Source organism: Nilaparvata lugens, chromosome 2 (genome assembly GCF_014356525.2).
Source record: "Nilaparvata lugens isolate BPH chromosome 2, ASM1435652v1, whole genome shotgun sequence".
NCBI lineage: Eukaryota > Metazoa > Arthropoda > Insecta > Hemiptera > Delphacidae > Nilaparvata > Nilaparvata lugens.
This window is the reverse complement of record NC_052505.1, coordinates 6788169-6794378: the sequence shown is the minus strand read 5'-3', so window position 1 is coordinate 6794378 and position 6210 is coordinate 6788169.

The window sequence follows — 6210 nt, the reverse complement described above, 5'->3', positions numbered from 1 at the left end:
AATGGGCTTTACGACTGTCATACTTCAGCCGGGACCAAAAGTTCAACGTGCCCATATGATAACACGGGAAATAAATAATTATTAATTATAATTCAAATGATGGGTTTAATATACTTTTGGCTACCTATAAGAAAGTATTAACAGCCTCGAAAAGCTTCGTTTGCAGCATGATGCTTTCTAGTCAGTATTTATTTCGTATAGAAAAGAATAGAATAGAAAAGAATTTTATTGTTCTCAATACACAATTACATCGAATAATAAACACTTTACATTTTATCCAATGAAGTAACATGCAGTATTATTCATTCTATGGTTGACAAAAATTCATTAGGCATGGCCAAAGCCGTCAGCCAGAGTTGGTAGATGAAGATAATAGTTTTCCTTAACTAAACAAGATAAAACGTTTGATAAATTTCAGTCATTGATTCCGGTACTCTATACAAGAATAGTTATAAGCCTTCCTCAACATAGATGAACTATTGAACTATAATTGAAAAACAAAGTTTATTCTAATTTACAAAACAAGATAAGATTCAGGTAAACAACAATAACAAAAACAATATATTACAGAGAAGCCTAGGTTAAGAATACTAACTATTTCACAGTTCAAAAATTGAATTCATTAATAAGGAAATTTCTTTATGTTCCCGCTGATCTTAAATACCCCTCCAACCGCACCCAGTCCTCCCCGTTAAGATATCTCCGCACTACTTCGTCTCCTAGTACTTGGTGCTGTAACCTATTTTTCCTTTGCTCTCCCAATACCGTACCTTACAGCGGCCTATAAAATGATAAATATCTTCCCTTTCCCCACTATTGCACAAAGAACATATTATATTAGCCCCATCTCTACCCGGTCTGAAATTTAATGGCAATAAGGAGCCTCTTAATTGCTTTGAATATATTACTAATGAACCGTCTCTTATTCTTATCATTCATGTAGCTTTTATTCATTTGATTATTTTCCAGTCTGAGCTCAGCATAGATTGAGTGATAATGTGCATTTTCAGCTCTATTCCATAAATCTCTTATCCACTTTTCTTCAATCTTATTAATTACATCCGAGCTTTTCAATTTCCATTCATCAGACTGAGTCACTGGATCCACCCAATTAATATCATTCAATCCGAACAACCTTCTCCACTCCTCGCACCATCCAAACTTATTTTGAGCCATCGTAATGGTATTTTTTTGGGAAACCTGTTATCTGATAACGCTATTGTTTTCAAAACATAATCTCTGTTCATTCTTAAAGTTTGGAGATACATTTCTTTTACATCAGTCTCCAAATACAATATATAATTAGGAGTATTTCTAGGTAACCAGTAAAGACGCTTAATAAAAAATCTGTGGAATATTTCTAGATCGTTTCTTTCCTGATAACCCCACACCTGTGCTGCATAAGTAACCGTTGATCTACTAACTGCATTGAAAACTTGCCATTTTGTTGAGACAGTCACATCGTCGTTTGCTATCAGTTTATTCCACAAACTCTGAATTCCAAATTTTGCTGTACTTAATTTTTGCCTGAAATGAGCCGTTAATGACAGAGTTGATGTAAAAACTAAACCTAAATACTTATACTCCTTCACAATTTCTACAGGTTCACCCCCCCATACTTCCACTTCGCCCTTTTACATAGCTTTCCTAAAAACCATACCATTTCTAAAAACCATCTTTGATTTCTCCATATTAATAACAAGATTCCAGCGATTACAATAAGTATGTAGTCTATCGATCATTCTCTGCATTTCAGTAACATTATCGGAAATGATTACAAGATCATCTGCATAAAGAAGAGCGTCAATTTCATATCTCCTACCTTGATTCCCCCTCCCAAAACATCGCAAATATCATAAATAAATGCGGAGAACAAAAGTGGAGACATCAGACAGCCCTGCCTTAATCCGCTTTCAATACTTATGTCTTCAGTTTGACGCCCCTCCTTGCACCATATTGATGATTTTGCATTCGGCCTTATTAAATTAACAAATTTATTTGAAACTCCTACCTCAGCCAGTCTATAAAAGAGTGCTTGTCTCTCTACTGAATCGAACGCAGCTTTATAATCGACGAAGAAACAGTATAATCTTTTACGCATGGATAGAGAATGTTTAATTACGTTGAAAAGAATATAAATGTTATCAATTGCGGAGTAACCTTTCCGAAAACCTGCTTGATTCTCACTTATGACTTCTTGACCATAAATCCACTTCTCCAATCTTGTCAACAAGACACTTACAAATATTTTGTAAATTGCATTAGTAAATGAAATCGCTCTGTAGTTCTCAGGATTATTGGGATAATTTTTCTTATACAATGGAAATATTATAGACTTTGTGAATGACTCTGGTACATCAAGAAAACGAAATATACAGTTAAAAAACATGCACAGTAGCTGTCGGAATTCTATTGGCGCTTCTTTAAAAAACTCAGCCGGTATTCTATCAACACCTGGTGCTTTATTGTTTCGAGCTTTTTTCAAAGCTAAATCTATTTCTGTTATCTCGATTGGCTTGTCTAATGAATCGTCGATAACAAGAGGCTCAACCCACGATATCGGTCCACTACATCTAACAGGTGTATACAACTGTCTAAAGTGCTGTTTCCATTGTTCTGGACTAATATTTCCACTTCGCGTAAGTTTTCCCTCCCTGAAAAACCGAGCCAGCTCCCAAAATTTCTTAGAATCCCTTACAGTTTTTAGTTTTTCCTTAATGTCGGCCCAATAAGCTTCTTTCTTTCTCTTACATAACAACTTATATTCCTTCATCTTTGACGTGTAATCGTTCTTCACTTGCTTGGAATTCGTTCTTCTAAATAATTTGAGAAGCGCAAACACGCGATCTCTGTATCTTACACATTCTCCATCAAACCAGGCATTTTTCCTGACATCAATCTTATTTCCACTCTGCGATATTGAGCCGCTAGCTGAATCAGCTATCAATTTTGTCAATAAATTATTTGCTGCATCTATGTTTCCTGGTAGAAAATCTATTTTACGACTCTCCCCAGCAAGCCTTTCAGCATAACCACTGTTATCTAGTTTTCCCCATGTCAATTTCGGTAATAACGGTAGCAAATTTTGATTGAATTCCAACTTTTCACTAAACACATTCAAAACAATAGGCATATGATCTGAAAACATTGCAGGTAAAACACTAAATTCCTTAACTACTTTTAAACGATCTAATGCTACGCAACATAAATCGATTACTGAAGCTCCCCTTGCATTTATTAAAGTATATTCACCATCAGTATCCCCTTTAACTCTTCCATTTAATATTAACAAGTTAAAATCTTCGCAGAAATCTATAATCTTTCTACCTTTTGCATTAATAACACTATCTTTGGAACTACGGATATGACTCACAGTGATATTATCTAAACTCAAATCTGGAGGTAGATTCTGAGAATTACCAATTCTCCCATTCATATCACCCATCACAATAAGATTATTAGTATCATTCCACGAGCTTAAAAAATCATACAGTGCATAATAATCAAAATCCCAATCCGCTTGTAAGCCACCGCATAAATAAACTGGGACCTTATAAATATCTTGCTTTACAAATTTGATCACATGTCTACCGTTCAAAATACTAGTTGTAATATAATCTCTCATAATTTTCCTTTTTGCGTTTAGCTGACCTTTTTTTGCCCTACCAAAGTGAGCATCTCTTAATGCGAATTCCCAGCTTAAAACATAATCCTTCAAATAATTTTCATAAACTATATGGTTTCCCTCTTCAACATGCGTTTCCAACAAAACAAAACAATCGAACCCCATTAAAAAACTAAACAATTGGGAATATGGCTTACCATTTAAGCCTGCTACATTGAAGACCATAACATTTAATAGTGTAATTGTCCTGATCATGGCTGACGGCCACGCCTCACTGTTGCTCACGCGTTGCAGCGTCGTCGCCTCGCTCCTGTTGCTCTCTCGTCGCCTGCAGTACCGTCTCTGCGTGATTTCCCAGCACCTCCCGCAATTTCTGATCTGCATCCTGGTTCCCGAATGTTAACTTTCCATTCTCATCCATTCCAAAAAATACTCCACTCACGCTCAGGCGATCATGAAGAACTCGAACTCTCTCTTGAGGAAGTACCTTCAATATCTCCTTCCTTACCGCAAAAAGTCTCGATCTGGTTTTTCTTGTCTCCTTTGAAAAGTCTTTATGCACATAGAAGCCGGTCCCTCGGAGCTTCTTGGTATTATTTAGAATGTGTTCGACGTCACTATCATCGGGAAAATGCGCTATCAATGGCCCACCTTCTCTTGATGCCCCGAGAGGATGAGCACGATTTATCCACACATTTGGCCTTGATCCCAGATAGTTTACACAAAAGTTTTTCACAACCGACACGGAGTTCAATGCCTTCACGTCATATTTGAGTCCCTTGAATACTAGGTTATTCCTTCTGCTCCTATCCTCGAGATCAACTACGCGTTTCAACAATATTTTATTAGAGGTAGTGAGATCGTTTAATTGATTTCTAAGTTTTTCGTTTTCTGCAGACACTTTGTCCAACACACTTTTCACTAGCGAGAATTCCTGTGCGAGTTTATCGAACTTAGCAGTCATGCGAGTTTCAAAGTCCTCAAAAAGTTTTTTAAAAAGATCACTATCCATCATTGGTTTTGATGAAGTAGGTTTTTTTCTGTTATTAGCGGATTCTTCGGGCTCCGGCGAGATTTTGAGCGTACACGTTTATTTGAAACTGTGTCGGCAAACAGTAACTTTTGATGTCTGTCTGCATAAGTACCACTTTTATTCATACAGCATGCCACGTACTTCACGATACAAACCGGAACTTTACACTTCACTATTACGAAAACATTAATTAGAGTTTATAAAAGCGAAAAACGGTACAGGTTAGGATTGCACGAATTGTACGAAATATTGAACAGGCTCGCTTCGATAAAGTTAAACAAACAAGATAAGAGACCGAACCGAAAACACGTCTGCTCTGTTCAGTTTCCACTACTCAACTCCCGTATAAGAATAGTTTATTGCTTTCAAGTCTAACAAAATGACTCATAATATGCTCTCTTTCTCGCACACAATTAGATCAGAGCGAGTGTGGGCTCCTCAATGCCCGCTACGATTCCTGTATCAACTGATGTTCTCCATGAGGCAGACTGATAATGTGTGATGGGATTCCAGCTTCCCCTACTGTGGCCGTGGAGCTGCTTTTGTGGCCTCCTGAGATCTTCAGCTGCAGACCTGGCGCGCTCCATCACCTGTGACGACATTGTAAGAGTTTTGTCCAGCTTGAACATTTCTAGTAGTATAAGGACATTTATGGAATGACCTGTGGTCTTATTAAGGACATCTTGTTATCTATTATAGATAACTTATAGATACTTACTGCATGTATCAATCTTTTTCTGTCTCAATATGTCTTTCCAGCTCAGCTTAAAGTGTCTAAGACGGTTCCCGTCTTCAAGAAGGGTGACAAGTAGTATGACCCTGATAATTACAGGCCTATTTTTATATTGCCTGTAATTTCAAAAATATTTGAAACTGTTATAGCTGATCAACTCCTTGATTATTTTGACCAGTGTGGCCTGTTTGCGGCCACTCAGTTTGGTTTAATAAAAAACAGATCAACCATTGATGCAATTGATTTTTTGGTCCCTAGAGTTTACAATAATTGCTTTGAGATGCATAGACTTGGTGAGCTCATCCTGTGTGATCGTAGCAAGGCATTTGATACGCTTGATCACCAGATTCTTCACAAGTGAATGACGTTGCATGTGTGGATAACAGAACGACTGTCTGCTATGCTGATGATACGACTTTCTATGACATTATGCTGCAATGCTGAGGACGGCTATGCTTGAGACCAGAGTGTTTGCAACAAACTGGTTCTCTTCAAACCTGTTCCTCCTTAATGAGCAGGAAACGCATTCGGCCTTAGGAATGGAGAGGAATTCGAGTCTGCTCCGGTGAAGCTGCTTGGCTTGGTCCTGCACAGGAAGCTGTCATGGAGTTGCCATAATAGAGTCTGTTTGCAGAAGGCTGAGCAGGGTGGTTTTCTTGTTGAGAGGTAGTGTTTCCATGCACTACCTTAGGAGGTGTGTTACTTCACTTTCTTTCAGAACATCATATTATATGGCCTGGCTCCCTGGGATTGAGCCGCTGATGTTGGACATGTGCTGCGCATGCAGAAGAGAGCCTCTGTGGGGCTGACAGACTGGCT